The 15921-nt window shown below is 41.7% G+C and overlaps 1 protein-coding gene across 16 annotated transcripts in view; it reads left to right on the top strand.

The window, feature by feature from the left end:
- PAM (peptidylglycine alpha-amidating monooxygenase) overlaps positions 1 to 15921 on the top strand; it is a 125205-nt gene that overhangs the window by 22636 nt on the left and 86648 nt on the right. The window lies entirely within an intron of this gene.

Here is a 15921-nt window from a genome sequence, read left to right as displayed (position 1 = left end):
GACGTTCAGCTAAGTTGTATTTTGCTTGGTCTGTGCCAGCTTAAAACACTAAGGCTGAAGAACTTTGATGGAGCAGAAGAGCAGGATATTGCTGGTACCTAGACGTAGGGGAAATTTCAATTATCTCTGCATCTGCTTCCCCCCCTTTTATATGGGTTGTATCTGTGTGGTCCCCTTCCCTTTTATATAGGTTAATAACTAGGTACTAATACTGTTGAGTAGCTGCTCTTAATTATAATATGTAGAAATGAATCCAAAGTTTACTCATGACTAAGTTTCTCAAGTTTAACAGGTTTCTATCGTTGGCGAAATATTTTTAGTGAAATGAAATTTTAATGAAATAGAAGCTGAAAGCTGATGTCAGGCTTCTTGCCGCATAGCTTGAGACCACCTTAAATTATATCTTTTTTTCTTAAAATTTGTTCTTGCTGCCCCTTTTATCTGAAAGGTATTTGGATGTATCTATTTCTCCTGGAACAAATGTTTTTCATTCTCACAAATAGTACGTGTATCAGTTTAATAGCACACATTTTACAGGTGATGGGAACCTCTCCAGTTCTTTATGAGAATGTGGAGTAGTGGCAGTTAAAGTGAAGGGATTTATTTAAAGTAATTAAAACACAGATGGAGCTCATCCCTTCACCAAGTATTTGATTGGCAGATACACCGTGGTCAGTGTTTACTCTAGCTGAATACATAGGCACCATCTGCCTTCACTCTGCTTCCAGGAGGCGATGTTGGAAGAATCGTTGTGATTATCACATGAGTTAATTTTAACCTCCCATCTGAGCTTACCTCCAGCCAAGCATTCTTGACTAAGACAAAAATAGAGATGTCAAGGTTTCCACTTTAATGAAAGATCTGCGGTTTAAAGGGATGACACCAGCATGAATTCCAGAGGGGTAGCCACGCTGGTATGGAACAACATAAATCGAGTTCTGTGGCACCTTTTAAAGAGTAACAAATATATCATTCTATAAGCTTTCATGGGCCGATAGTCATCCTTTATAAGATGCATAAGTCGTTGCCTAAATAGGTAGGTTTCTATACCCTGAGGACAGAGATCCAAGAGGAAAATATATGAGGCCAAATGCCCAAGCAATGCAAGTGATAAGAATAGGTGTTGCTTCTATCACTACTAGTCAGAGCACAAATGAAGACAAGGCTCAGTCAAGTTAATACAAGCTTCTGTACTAATTTGATTGTATTATGCATCGTAATGCGACAACAGACACTATTATCACAGGCATCCTACTTTATCAAGATATAGGTTCTGGCTCAAAATCAGGTTCTCACCTCTCTTGAGAAGAGAACTAGCGAGACCTTGCTTAAAATCATTTCAATGAATATAATTATAAAATTGCTACTTGACCAGATCCTTATTTGCAGTGGGTGTTTTAACTGTTTTTAGCATTGTCCCAAGTATCAGTGCTCTTTCTAGATGCACCAAGAATGTGTGTGTGCTTGTAAGCTATTAAAATAAGTATGGTAGTGGGAAGAATGGAATGAGATTCCTCCGAAAAGTTCTATGAATGATGTAATGAGAATCCTGTTTAGCCTTGTTACTCCTATGTGAAATGTGCTTTGTTCCTTATAAGTGAGTGTAAGGTTTGTCTTTCCACTGCTTAGGGGATTCTCATATTTCCATACTAAGAAAAGAAAGAAGTTATTGTCAAATGGTAAGTTGACTCCCTTTGATGGAGATTAAAGTTGAGTTGGCTGCAATTGATATTGATAGTTTGGTGGCATTTTACTGACTGACCCTGGTCCATGGATTAATGGTAGGAAGAACCAGCTGCTTTTGCCTCATTTCCATCCTGGATGGTGAAATCCATTGAGCAGATATGGATTTTGTATGATGCATTTAAAATACATTGGTGCCAGATGGTCTCAAGGAGTTGTCAGTAACTAAGAAACAATTGGATTAACAATTGTTCTCTGCTTTCTGAAATGTAGCAGTGCTAGTGCATTCAACTACAATGTATCAACTAACACATTTGAAGTAATAGTACATTGAAAAGCACATTTTCTTCTGAAGATAAATGCTAGCAGCTGACGTTGTGATATTGCTGATTGGTTGAATTCTCCCTTCCCATTGTTTAATCCTACGTGTTCCATACATGTTTGCATAGTTCGGTGCAATAACAATATTTTATTATGTACTTAAAAATGTGAATAACTTAAAAGTAGTAAATAGAACTTTCTTCAAAAGTCCAAATATGTAGGAAATTCATAATTTTATTTTATATTGAATGCTAATTTATAGCAAAGAGCAGCCCATAAATTAACTTTCAATATAAATTGGCAAAATGGGGCACTACCTAATGAATTGTATTTGTGTGTGAAAGTGGCAACAGCCACCTGTCCCTTGCTCCTTATTTTCTGTTTGCTTACATTTCTTCTTCCTCTTTCTTTCTTTCTTTCTTTCTTTCTTTCTTTCTTTCGTTCTTGTCTTGATGCCACAGTAGTTGCTTGAGTTGCAGATTAGGGCTTTATAAAATGTATGCCTTAGGAGTAAAGTTTAGGGCTAAATACAGATCACTTGGCAGCAAGCGGGTTGATTTTGGCAGGCATGTGTAGGGAAGCTGCTGCTATAGGAAGGAACTTTGCCAGCAGACAGGGTGCACACGCTCCTTAGGCATATAATCCTTTCTCAGTTGTCAAACTGGCATATTTACAGTCAGTGAAAATAAAACCATCACACCCATACAACACCATGCCCAGCCAGTCCAGAAAGTCATTCGAATGACAATGTGTTTTGCACACAGCCAGCTATTAAATGTTTTATTTCTTAAAGAGATGCTGCAAAGGAGGCCGAGCGATGAGCAGAGCTCAATTCCAGGTGTGATAGTTACGATTTCTCATCAACTCTGCTCAGGAGAGGCAGGTGGATCTTCCCTGGAGTGTCCCTCTTCTTCAGCAGAAGCTGTGTAAATAATTTACAGCACAGTAAATAGTGATCACTGGAAAATATGCTGTAGATTTGGATAGGCTGGGTGGGGAGCAGAGCTTGGTTCCTTGACAGATGAAGTGCCAGCTAGAAATGTGGCCCACTACATTCAGAGATTTATCTACATAGGGCTTTATATACCACACCATTTGAGTGTCTACACAGTGCCCAGGCTGCCCTCTAACTATTAAAACCAATTATAAAATGCAATTATAACATTCCGTAAAAATAACAATGCTAAAAGAGGCATTGATGAAACAGACCTCAGATATAAAACCATCTACCCAGTAACAATAGTCTTTGTTATCTGGTGAAACACAGTGAAGGACAGAGCCAACCAAAACTCACGGGAGCAAAAGATTTCCATTGTTTGGGTGGAACCACCAAGGAGGCTTTTTCTCTTGTCCTGATCAGCTGAGCCTCCACACAGTCTGAACACAGGAAACCAGATCTTACAGCATGCACTATAAAGTTGACAAGTAATATTATTTGTTACTATAGAAAAAGAAGCGGCAAGCCTTTCTTTTTGCTGTTGATTGGGAAGGTGGGTTTCTCAGCATCCTAAAAAGACAAAGGAACATTTGTTTCTACAGACAGTCAAAATTCCTCACTTCATATTAAAATGCAGGCAATGTTTATACATTTCTAGCTGAGAGATGTGTTGTGACGGGAAGAACCCATGGGGAGTAGATTTAAATGCAGCAGTTCTGTTTACTCTTTGAAATCTTCTTTATAAAATGCTCTGTGTTCTGCATTTGGATTGGTGGAGGTGGAGGAGGACAGTTTTATCTGAGAACAAAGGGTTGATAGCTGACCTCGGCCAACATCTGAGGGAAGCCTTCTTCTGAATTGCTTCTCTAGGCACCTTGCTATTCTTTTGAGATGAACAAGGGCAGCCCAACTTGCATACCAACATTTAAAACTATGTGCCGGTTCTGTGCAATGTTAAAGGAGTGAGCAGAATGTCAATAACATTTGTGAGCAAATATATACTTAGTCTCTAGACCAATTGCTCCAAACTTGGTTCTGTCCAAATGTTGTTGGACTACAAATTCTGCAATCCCTGACTATTGGCCATGTTGACAGGGGCTAATGGGAGACGGGACGACATCTAGAGGGCATCAGGTAGCGAAGCCTGATTTGGACTCTCCAGATGGGAGGTTTGATGTCCCTCTCTTACATAGTACGGAAACTCCAGATTCAGATATTGTAATAATGCACTTTGCATGGGGCCTGTCTATGAAGACTGTTGAGAAGCTTCACTTGGTTTAAAATGCAGTGACTAGGCTTTAGTCTATTGCATGTAGGTCAGAGCATATAATTCTGTGTTTTGTTTTTTGGTAAGCCCCATTGCTTCCTATTTGCTCCTGAGCTCAAGTCAAAGTGCTGGTTTAAACTCTAAAACTCTAAATTGTTTAGTTCCTGTTTACATTAAAGATTGCTTGGGAACCGAGATCAACATTGGAGGTCAGTTAACAAAAGAGACTACCTTATCTGTGGCGGTTCCACTGTGTTATAAAACTCTTCCTGTTAAAATTAGTCAGGTTTCCTCCTTGTATCCCTTTTGCCAGAAATTGAAGACTCTCTTATTTTGACTGAATTTGAATGCGTGGTGCCTAGTTTTATTGCTGCAAGTTTTAATGTGCAGGGGTTTTTTTTAGTCTTGCTTGTGTAAGGTTGGTTGCACTATGTTCATTGCTGCTTTTAGAAACAGTCTGTTAACCTAGCAATCCTTTGGCCCCTGAGATGCTCTTGCCATTCTGGCACCAGTTGATAGGGCCACAAAAAGGGTGTGTGCCAGCAAAAAGTAAGGGGAGTTGTTGGACCCAAAGGATCCAACACCACCAAGTCACCATGCCTCCAAACTGAAGATTAAGCTACACCAAGGATCAGTGGGTACCTTCTGTGCCAACTTTTAAATGCCCACTGAAAACGTTTCCATTGTGTAGTCAGGCAATTTAGAACACACACTCTACTGCTGATGTTTGTTTTTAACTTTTTAATTACAGTGGTACCTCAGGTTAAGTACTTAATTCGTTCCGGAGGTCCGTTCTTAACCTGAAACTGTTCTTAACCTGAGGTACCACTTTAGCTAATGAGGCCTCTTGCTGTTGCCGCGCCGCCGGAGCAAGATTTCTTTTCTAATCCTGAAGCAAAGTTCTTAACCCGAGGTACTATTTCTGGGTTAGCGGAATCTGTAACCTGAAGCGTATGTAACCTGAAGCGTATGTAACCCGAGGTACCACTGCATTTTTTGTTTGATTTTGTTTTTATACCTATTTTAAACCACTGCAATATATTTTATATGAAGGAAATACTCATTTGCCCTCATTTTGTCCTGAGAACCCAGCAAAGATTTGCATACTTCAGCCTCTGTCTCTTCTCCTCCCCCTCCCAAATTTAGGATTGTGCACTCCTCTGGATACAGTTAGTAAAAGATTGTATAGTTACTTATCTCCTTGGCTCAGGGGTCGCATAACTCTATATCCTCCAACATATCTCCGATGAAAATAGGGATGCCCTAAGGAAAAGCGGGACATTCTGGGATCAAATCAGAAACTGGGACAGCTTTTGTAAATCCAGGACCGTCCTTGGAAAATATGGACACTTGGAGGGTCAGTTGTTCATGTGATTTTAAATCAGAGAATGAACACATTACTGTGGAAACTTACAGTGCAAATACTTGGCTACGTGTGAAGAACTGTCCTACTAACTCACTATTCCCACAAGTACATAAAGAGACATGCTTTGAAGTAGGGTTGCCAAAGAAGCTCTCTTTTTGGATGGCTTGGTCAGTAGCCTATCTGTGGGTTCTTAAGAAAGGGATATTATCCAGAAATTGTTTATAGCCTGGTGGCTCATTCCTGTTGTTGTGGCCCTTTTTTGCGGTGGGGAGGAATTCCTGTAAAATTTAGCTTGTGCACTTGGATTCAGTTTCATAAAGCTTTAGAGCTTTTGTTCCTTTCTGCAGGAAGCTTGGTAGCTCTTCATTAGCACCAGTGAGAAATGTTTTCGTCTTAGATTCAAGTGTTAAATGGTCTGAATGTAAACTGTAAGACAAATGGAGCTCCTACAGCTCCAGCTGTGGTATAAATAGCATTTTTCTCTCTCACTTTCAGTTTTGATTTTTAGGCCTTGTAAGTTCACGCAAGCAGTTTTCCGGAGAAATTCTGCCTTTATACATGGTGCTTCAGTGAGGAATAAAATGTTTTGTCCTTGTTCAAAAGAACTACTGTATGTGGTCTTTTTTCCCCAAAAAACCACATAAGCGTGCCTTTTCTCTTCCTTTTGAGTACAGCTCTTGTGGGAATGAAACAATGTGAGAAAACAAAGCAAAATGTGCAACATGCTTTTTTTTTTTTACCCCAATATGCCTCTATTGAACGGGTCCAACCAGGATTTTCTAGGTCCAGTACACTGTATGTGTATTAGGCCCTCTGATCTACTCAGAAAATAGTACACAGATTTGCATATGTTTTGTTATATGCAAATTTGTGTCCTCATTTGCAGGTGGAGTGGAAGGCCCCAAAATAAAAGTGTGCCAAAAGGAAGGGGTAAACAGCAGCAATTTAGAACCTTAGGCAGACCTGTTCAGAGCTTGTCTGAGGCCCGGGGCAAGTGTATGCCCCATGGGACTGGTGTCCAAACAACTGTTTGTCAATCACAACTCTTGATTTCACCTACTGGTTACAAGGTTGGAGCAGCCAGGCCGGTTCATGTCACAGAAATTCCTTAGATCAGGGGTCTGCAACCTTTAAGACAAAAAGAGCCACTTGGACCCGTTTCCGAAAAAACAACAACAACTGGGAGCCGCAAAAACATTGCAACATTTAAAACAAATATAACACTGCATATATTGTTTCTGGCCTTAATGCTATATATACAGGATCGTGCAGTCAGCTGTCAATCTCAAGAAAAAAGGACAAATTAATAGCTAATTAAAATATTTAATTTACAACCAGGTAACCAGGTTAATGGGACTTTTGCTCCTGAACCTCAGTGCTCAGTGTCTGCACATCAGGGCTGTAAGACGTCACCTTCATTTTCACACAGGCTTGCAAGCTGTCATCTGTGAGGCGTGATCGGTGTTTGTTTTTAATATAGTTCATGTTGGAGAAGACCTGCTCACATACATATGTGGAAGAGACCACAAGGGCCATCGAGTCCAACCCCCTGCCAAGCAGGAAACACCATCAGAGCACTCCTGACATATGGTTGTCAAGCCTCTGCTTAAAGACCTCCAAAGAAGGAGACTCCACCACACTCCTTGGCAGCAATTCGCCAAACTTTCACCTGCTTAAGTTTAAAAAGGGGCTTCAAGCAACTAAAAAGGGGCTTCAGGCAACTAACTCCACGTGGAATTCCACGCGAGCGTGACTGCATAATCAATGCCACAAAATCCCAAAGAAAATTAACCAGGGCCCCAGTGAACCATAAATCATAATCGGTGCCTGATGTAAATAATAATTAATAATGAGGGCCCAATGTCATCCTCGTCATTATAAAAATAATCCCTCTCTTCGTGCTGCCCAGCCTCCCAAGAAAAAAACCCCACTTCAAACGGTCACAAAGCACAAATTCCACGCGACCGCGACTTGCTATGCCCAATAATCAATGCCCCAAAATGCCATAGAAAATTAATCAGGGCCCCAGTGTACCATAAATCATAATCAGTGCCTGATGTAAATAATAATTAATAATGAGACATTCGTCATTATAAAAATACCGTATTTTTCGCCCCATAGGACGCTCCGTCCCATAGGACGCACCTAGTTTTTTTGGGGGGAAATAAAGGGGGAAAAATTCCCTTTATTTCTCCCCCAAAAGCAGGTCGGGGAAACCGAACCAGGTCGAGGAACAGTGGGATGGCGGCGCTGCGCCTCCCTGCTGTCCCCCGAGCTTGTGGGGCTGGCCGGTGTCTGCCCCGCGCGAGGGGCGCTCTGCATCAGGGCGCCCCCCCTGCGGGGCGGCAGGCTGCTATCCGCAGCGTGGGGAGCCTTGCCGGGAAGTCCGGCAAGGCTCCCCACGCTGCGGATGTCTGCCTGGCGAGGGGGGCGCTCTGCTTTAGGGCGCCCCGCCCGCCGGGTGGCAGGCTGCTATCCGCAGCGTGGGGAGCCTTGCCGGGAAGTCCGGCAAGGCTCCCCACGCTGCGGATGTCTGCCTGGCGAGGGGGGCGCTCTGCTTTAGGGCACCCCGCCCGCCGGGCGGCAGGCTGCTATCCGCAGCGTGGGGAGCCTTGCCGGGAAGTCTGGCAAGGCTCCCCACGCTGCGGGTGTCTGCCTGGCGTGGGGGGCGCTCTGCTTTAGGGCGCCCCGCCCGCCGGGCGGCAGGCTGCCATCCGCAGCGTGGGGAGCCTTGCCGGGAAGTCCGGCAAGGCTCCCCACGCTGCGGATGTCTGCCTGGCGAGGGGGGCGCTCTGCTTTAGGGCGCACCGCCCGCCGGGCGGCAGGCTGCTCACCTCCGCCCCTCGCCTCCTCCCCTCGCCACCGCCCCGGAGCCGCAGCAAAGGCTTTAAAGAGCCGCATGCGGCTCTGGAGCCGCAGGTTGCCGACCCCCGCCTTAGATGAATACCGACATATTTTGCTTCATAAAGGAATGATCAGGGACTTCTTTTTTATGGGCTGAAAATGGGAAATATTAATTCACGGATGTCTTGTGCCATCATTAAATTATTATTAGAGTGTGCTGTTAAGCATGGTGTGGTGCTGAAACACATAATCAAATCAAGCAAACAACATTTAAAGTTAACACATGTACCTTGTGGATGAACTATATAGATTTTGTCTTCCTAAACTGAGTTTTCAAGTTTAAGTTATTGTGAATAAGTTTCTTTTCAAATAGTGAAACGAGACAGATTGGAAAAAACCTAAAAATTTCTAATCATGTTTACAGATACTTGAAATTCTTATGAAGATTGTTTTATATATAGCAAAAATCCCCAAACAATAAACTACCTTATCTGCAGCAAACCTTGTGAGAAATCTCGAGTGCAAACTTTTTGCACTGGCACTGGATGAAGAGGCTTCTTTTTATAGGAAGAAAATGCTTTGAATCCACCTAGAAGCAGATTTTTTAAAACTTACAGTAAATTTTATTGGTGAGAAATTCCAGTGCATCTGTGATCTTGACATTCTTGCTTGGGAAGGAACTGTTGCTCTAGCCCAGGCATCCCCAAACTTGGCCCTCCAGCTGTTTTGGGACTACAACTCCCATCATCCCTTGCTAACAGGACCAGTGGTCAGGGATGATGGGAGTTGTAGTCCCAAAACAGCTGGAGGGCCGAGTTTGGGGATGCCTGCTCTAGCCTGTGTACAGGGGCAACTTGCTGATGTATGAAGGATGGTATTCATTATAGCTCAGTTCTGCTGTATGAACCTGCCTAGAGCAGCTGAGCCACAGCTGAAATCATGTTTAAAGGAAACACTGAGTAGGCTTGAAAATGTGTGTGTGTGTGTGAGAGAGAGAGAGAGAGAGAGAGAGAGTATGCATGCCCCTAAACCACAACAATAGCATATCTGAAGGATCTCTTTATTGTGATCGAATATAATACAACTGAAGACAGTAAAAACGTCTGCATTATGTCTGCTTGTTTGCATTATCTTCAAGGACACCTTGTAATCTCAATAAGCCTCCCTTTATTGCATCCACGGATTTATGTTATGGAAGAGCAGAGGTACTGGCCCCGTGGTGTAATAAAACTATGCAGTTAATTTAATCAAGGTGCTGAAAAGTCACAGTTCTCAGGATTATATTTTGTTATGTCTTTTTACTATGGAATATTCCATCAAAATCCTGCCATTACGTATCTATAACATCTCTGTATGGCATGGAAGTGATCATCAATATGTTCCAAGCTTGCAGTCAATGACCTTAAGGCATTGCAATAGCTGTAAGAGAATAAATTATTCCTTAAACGAGAGTAATAAGTGCTAGGTGGTGGTAGAAGATTGCTTTCTGCAAAGGAAATCATGGGCAGAATACAGTAATGTCATCAGCAACCTAAAATGCAGAATGAAACAGCCATGCAAAGGGCTAGGTATGCTGAGCAAGGCAAGTTGTACAGTAAAAATGTACAAGAGTATAAACTGCTGAGTAATACACTTGGAAAGTGCAGGTCATCTCTGGCAATCCTGTTCATGTCTACCCAGGAGTAAAGGCCCAAAGGGGCCTCTCACCCTCAAGGAAGTATGTGTAGGATTGCAGCTACAGAGGCCACTTTTCATGTTCAAGGTTAGGAAGTGCAATGCATCTGAAAACATTAGAAAGGCCCCTAATGTAAAATATGGCATTAAGACTTTATGCAGGCATGGCCAAACTTGGCCTTCCAGCTGTTTTGCGACTACAGTTCCCATCATCCCTGACCTCTGGTCCTGTTAGCTAGGGATGATGAGAATTGTAGTCCCAAAACAGCTGGAGGGCCAAGTTTGGCCATGCCTGCTTTAAAGTGTTAGAAACTGTTGGAAATAGAATATAAGAAGAAGAAGAAGAAGAAGAGTTTGGATTTGATATCCCGCCTTTCACTCCCCTTCAGGAGTCTCAAAGCGGCTAACATTCTCCTTTCCCTTCCTCCCCCACAACAAACACTCTGTGAGGTGAGTGGGGCTGAGAGACTTCAGAGAAGTGTGACTGGCCCAAGGTCACCCAGCAGCTGCAGGTGGAGGAGCGGGGAAGCGAACCCGGTTCACCAGATTACGAGACTACCGCTCTTAACCAAAGCCGTGCTTCTTCCTGGCTCTTGCCTTGCTAGCTCATCCTCTTGTTTTGCCTTTCCTTGTCCTCTCCCTTGTTGCCTCTTGCAGGGATTCTTTAACAGAAACCATGCATACAGACAGGACTAGCGATATAAATCTGCTATATGATCCCTAGTGAAGACAGATGTTTTGATGAGGCAAAGTACCACATTAATCATATCTGTCCAGCACAGAGCCAACTGTTTTAATTTTAAACTGTTTTATACCTTAGGAATATAGGAAATTTCCTTGTAATGTGATCAGGTCATTGGTACATCTAGTTCAATACTGTCAACACAGACTGGCAGACTAGCTCTCCAGTGTCTCAGACAGGAGTCTTTCTAGCTCTATCTGGAGATGCTGCAAATTAAACCTGGGACCTTCTGAATACAAAACAAATGGTCTACCCCTGAGCTGCAACCCGTTTCTGTGGTGTGAATAATGTTCTGTAAAATCTAGAGAGCCAGTGTGGTTACAGCAGCCTTTCTCAGCCTTGGGTCCCCAGATGTTGTTGGACTACAACTCTCGTCATTCCTAGCTGGCAGGGCCAGTGGCTGGAATGATGGGAGTTGTAGTCCAACAAAATTCAGGGACACAAGGTTGAGAAAGGCTGGCTTAGAGTGTGGGACTAGGAGCTGGGAGACCAGGGTTCAAATCCCCACTGGACCATGAAACTCACTGGGTGACCTTGGGCTGGTTGTTGCCTCTCATCCTAACCTATCATATAGGGTTGTTGTGGGGGTTAAATGAGGAGGGTAAGAACCATGTACATCACATTGAGCTCCTTGGAGAAAAAAGTGGGATGGAGATGTAAGAAATAAGTAAATAAACTGTATTCTATAGAATGCGAACCAGTTGGAGTAGGGAAACTTTGCTGTTCATTACTTACCGTGGAAAAATATTATGGAAATATGACAATTTGAAAATGTATCCATGCTACTTTTATAGCTTCATTTGAGGATATGAATTATAAATTTAAGATTATATGGATATATATATATTAATAAAAACCCTAATCAGGGTTTATTATTAGCAGTATAAAGAATGCATTGAAAGAAGGAGATGAATGGAATTTCTTTGATAATTTCCTTGGAATGTAACGTCTTCTTAACAAGTTTATTTTTGTTGCTTTTGGAAGAGATTTCAGGTTTGAGTAATCACTGTTTACCGATTGGCAGTGCTTGTGCAGACTTTTGACAGCTTTTTGGATAATTTCAATATTGCTGTCATGCTGGAATTCTTTGCCTACACTATGTGAAACATTGCAAATATTAAACAAGATGATCCTAAATATAGACAATGAACAGCATGCCTATAATAAAAAAGAATATAATAGTTTTAGATGCATAAAAATTTTATATGCCTATTAGCAATATTGCCTAATGCAACTGTAGACACAACTAAATATTTCTGTTATGGGATTGTGCTAGTTATTCACAATTTTTAAAATGTACTTGCTTTTTAATTAACTGTGCATGGTCACAAGGTCAGAAATTAAATTCATGAGGATTTAAACACTAAAACTATTATCACTTGGATCCTTAAATAATTCTATTTAAGGAAATTCACAGAAGAAAAGTTTCCCATCCTCGTATTTCCCCCTGCAACCTTCTACACCACCACCCTGCAAAAAAACTAAAACCTCTCTCAGAATTGTGAGGGACCATTCTGAATACTTTGGGATGGGGTAGAGAGGGAGAAAGAGGGAATTGGAACAGTGGTGCAGTTAGGTAATTTTTGACTGGATTTAATTACCCTACAGGTGCACTTCTCAATGAGGTAATGTCCTCCTGCTCATTCTCCTGGAATTCTTCTCCAAAGTACTGTACAGATGGCACCACTGAATGAGAAACTTTCCACCCTGAGAAGTTATTGAAGCTTAGGATCTAAGCCATTGAATCCATTGCTCTTTGCAGGCCTATTTTTTTAGATTTTAGACGGAAGAATAGTTCTGTACTGAGACATCAAAATCATGACAAGTGCTCTTAACCTGTGTACCCACTGTCTAGGCAAAGGATAAAGTGAAATTCAGGATTTGTGAGAATTGTGAGTCATTGAGAGATGATGACTTGAGTTGTATAAATATAAAACTAGGTAATCCTGTTGTGGAAGATTACCAGACTAAAGTACTAAAGGTTGCACGATTTTCAGCCTTTGAGGCTCAACCTGGAGAAAATTAGACTTCAGTAAAGTGGTTGTTCGTATGCACTTAGAGAATGCTGCTGTAATTTTGTGGTTGTGTTTTCCTTCATAATTTTTTTGAGTTAAATATCAGCAGTGTTGGCATGTGCCACTTAAATGTCATTATCCAGATACACGCATTAAGCTATTGTGGTATATTTATACCTCTTACATTCCAGGTACTGTAATTCATTGTGACCTTTGTTCCTTTGTTGCATCCTGTTCGCTGACTTATTACAGCCAGCTCTTCAGCGAGTATGCTTCTCGGACTTTTGATAGCAGAGGCATGCTCATTTTCTAAATGGAAAATGCTCTTAAAAGGCAAACATTTCGTGTTAACAATTTTGTCTCGTTAGTGGAACCCACCTGTGGTGCAACTGAACTGTGTTGCAGTTCTGGACATGGTTCCTGGATGGAAAGGGGAAAAGCCAAGAACAGCAACTTATGCTAAGAGCAGGTCATTTGAGGACTTTCTCCTTCTGAATAATCCTGTCTGTCCACTGAGGTCACAGATGTCTTGCTATCCTCTTAAATAGATGGGAATACAGGAAAGGGTGTATCTTTTGTTATGGTGTCCAGTGTGTGAAAATATCTACCTAGCTCTTTTTCTGAAGATCGTCAGTTGATACTTAGAAAAATGAGAGAAAGCTCTCTTCTAGGCTGGGTCCTGTGTATTGCCATTCAGTGGTGTAGCGTGGGTTGCCAGTGCCTAGGGCAAGTGTTGCATCCTCTCCCCCCCCCCAAGGCAGCTGGGGTGGAGGTACATGTTTTATTTAATGGAATTTGTATACTCCATTATGGGGGCAGGGCGGCGGACAACAATCACTAAGCAGTTTAAAAACTAAAATGTCTATCAACATTATCAATAACTTGTTTTTAACTCTGACTTTTAACTTTTAAAAAAACAAAATATAAATAAAATCAGCAGTTCAGGATATGCATAATAAGAAATAAAATGGAAATAAAATGTATGCGAACCATGCATATCGGGGTAAACACAAAAAATTCTTAGTAGGTGCAGCAAAGTTGCCTGCCTAATGTCAATGGGCGGGCAGTTCCAGAGCATAGGTGCTGTTGCACTAAAAGATTGATTCCTTACAAGTGCAGAACGAACACTATGTGGCAACAGAAAATAGGGATGCTAAGCATTATCCTGTGTCTTCACCTTAGCATATGAAAGTGACCTCCCGCCTCATTGTCAATGCCCATTCATTCCCTCTAGTGACTGACTGCTTTCCCCTTTCTGTCTGGGTTACGTACCACCTCTTTCAACCTCTTGTTTTGATCGCTGCTAAATTGGTTAATCCTATTTTCCAGACACTTTCATAGTTTAGTTTAAGCAACATGTAATCAGCTTTTCAGAAGCAAACAGCTGGCTGTGTCTCAGGAATAGAAACCAGGGTGCCCTGTTAAAAGTAAGCTGTTTTTCTCTTGTTGCCGATTTAGTTCTGCACATTGTGTCTTAGTAGTATGGGGAGTTAATGTATCTTACGGAAGTGTGAGATGCTTATCAAATAAATTTGTTACACTATAAATGTTTTCATACAAAACTTACACAAAAGTAAAAATAAAGCTCTTCCTCTCCTCAGAAAAACTACTGTTAAAAGTTACTGTGGTGCGTACCTTATGAGTTGTGTAGTATAAAGCTAGTGTTGCTTGAGAAGGTAATTAATCAAGCTCTTGGTTCTGTAAGGTGAAGCAGATGACATATTTGTGCAGGCTTCAATAAATAAGTTGAAAAGCTCTGAAAAATCAAACATTATGTAACTCAGTTGCAACATAATATATAATGGAATTATTGCTCTGGCTGCTGAATGTCTCTTACTCTGCCTTCCCTGGGTTTTATTTCATTGATTTTCAATTTTCTGAAAGTTGTATTTTAAATCTTCTAAGCAACCTGTTTGCATCCCCCACTGGCAGTTTTAAACACACTTCTCGCGGGAGGGAGTTCCACATGCTCACCACTGCCATGTGGTTCGTCTTATATGTCTGTCAGTCTGATGTGCTGTACAGTCGTACCTTGGAAGCCGAATGGAATATGTTCTGGAAGTCAATTTGACTTCCAAAATGTTTGGAAACCAAAGCGTGGCTTCTCATTGGCTGCAGGAAGCTCCTGCAGCCAATCGGAAGCCGCTGAAGCCCGTCGGACGTTCGGGTTCCAAAGAACATTTGCAAACCAGAACACTCACTTCTGGATTTGTGGCATTCAGGAGCCAAAATGTCTGGGTACCAAGGCATTTGGGATCCAAGGTACGACTGTACTCTGATTAGGACCTCCATGGCCAGTCTTAAAGCCTGAGCAGGCTCTTATAGGTGTGAGCTGTTTTTCAAATAATCTGCTTGGTCCATTTAGGGTTTTAGATAGAGAGCACTTTAAACTGGCCTTGGAACACACTTTCAGTCAGTGCAGCTGGTACAGAACCAGTGTTTATACACTCTGATTTCTTGCACACACACCCCTCCAAGCAATTGGGAAGCTTCTTTATGCATCTGCTGAAGTTTCCAAGCAGTCTCCAAAGGTCATCTTCAAAGATGAATCTTCTAAAGGAAATGCATAGACCTGCTATTATCTCATTTGTCTGACCACTTCTTTCCATGCCTTATTATTTTATTTATTATACCACCCTTCATCCAAGGATTACAGTGCAGTTTTGTATAAAAACATAGCTTAATAAAAAACAAAAGGAAAATGATAGTTTGACTACGCCGGAAAATTTGTTTTGGCTTCTGTTTAAAGAAATGTTTCCAATAGTAGCATCTGACAGTACTGCAGATTAGTAGTGAGAAAGTATATGTGGTATTAGCATTCATAGTTCTGCCTTCATGTTCTGTCTTTCCCCTTATTTTAGTCAGGGATCATTGTGTCAGACCAGCGGTTTCTTTCCCATTAGCTTTGCAGTTTGCTTTCTTGTGGCTGGTTTATTCTAATTTCTGGCACATATTTTTATATAGAGAATTCAAAGAATACAACTTAACCACTGGCCCTCTGCAAGCAGGTGCTGTGAATGTATTTCAGCATGGCAGGAATGATTCTAACAAAATGTTTGTTCTGTTCTTAAC

The sequence above is a fragment of the Podarcis liolepis genome (genome assembly GCF_965112155.1).
Source record: "Podarcis liolepis genome assembly, chromosome: 11".
In the NCBI taxonomy this organism is placed as follows: Eukaryota; Metazoa; Chordata; class Lepidosauria; order Squamata; family Lacertidae; genus Podarcis; species Podarcis liolepis.
This window is presented reverse-complemented; position numbering and strand designations above follow the sequence as displayed.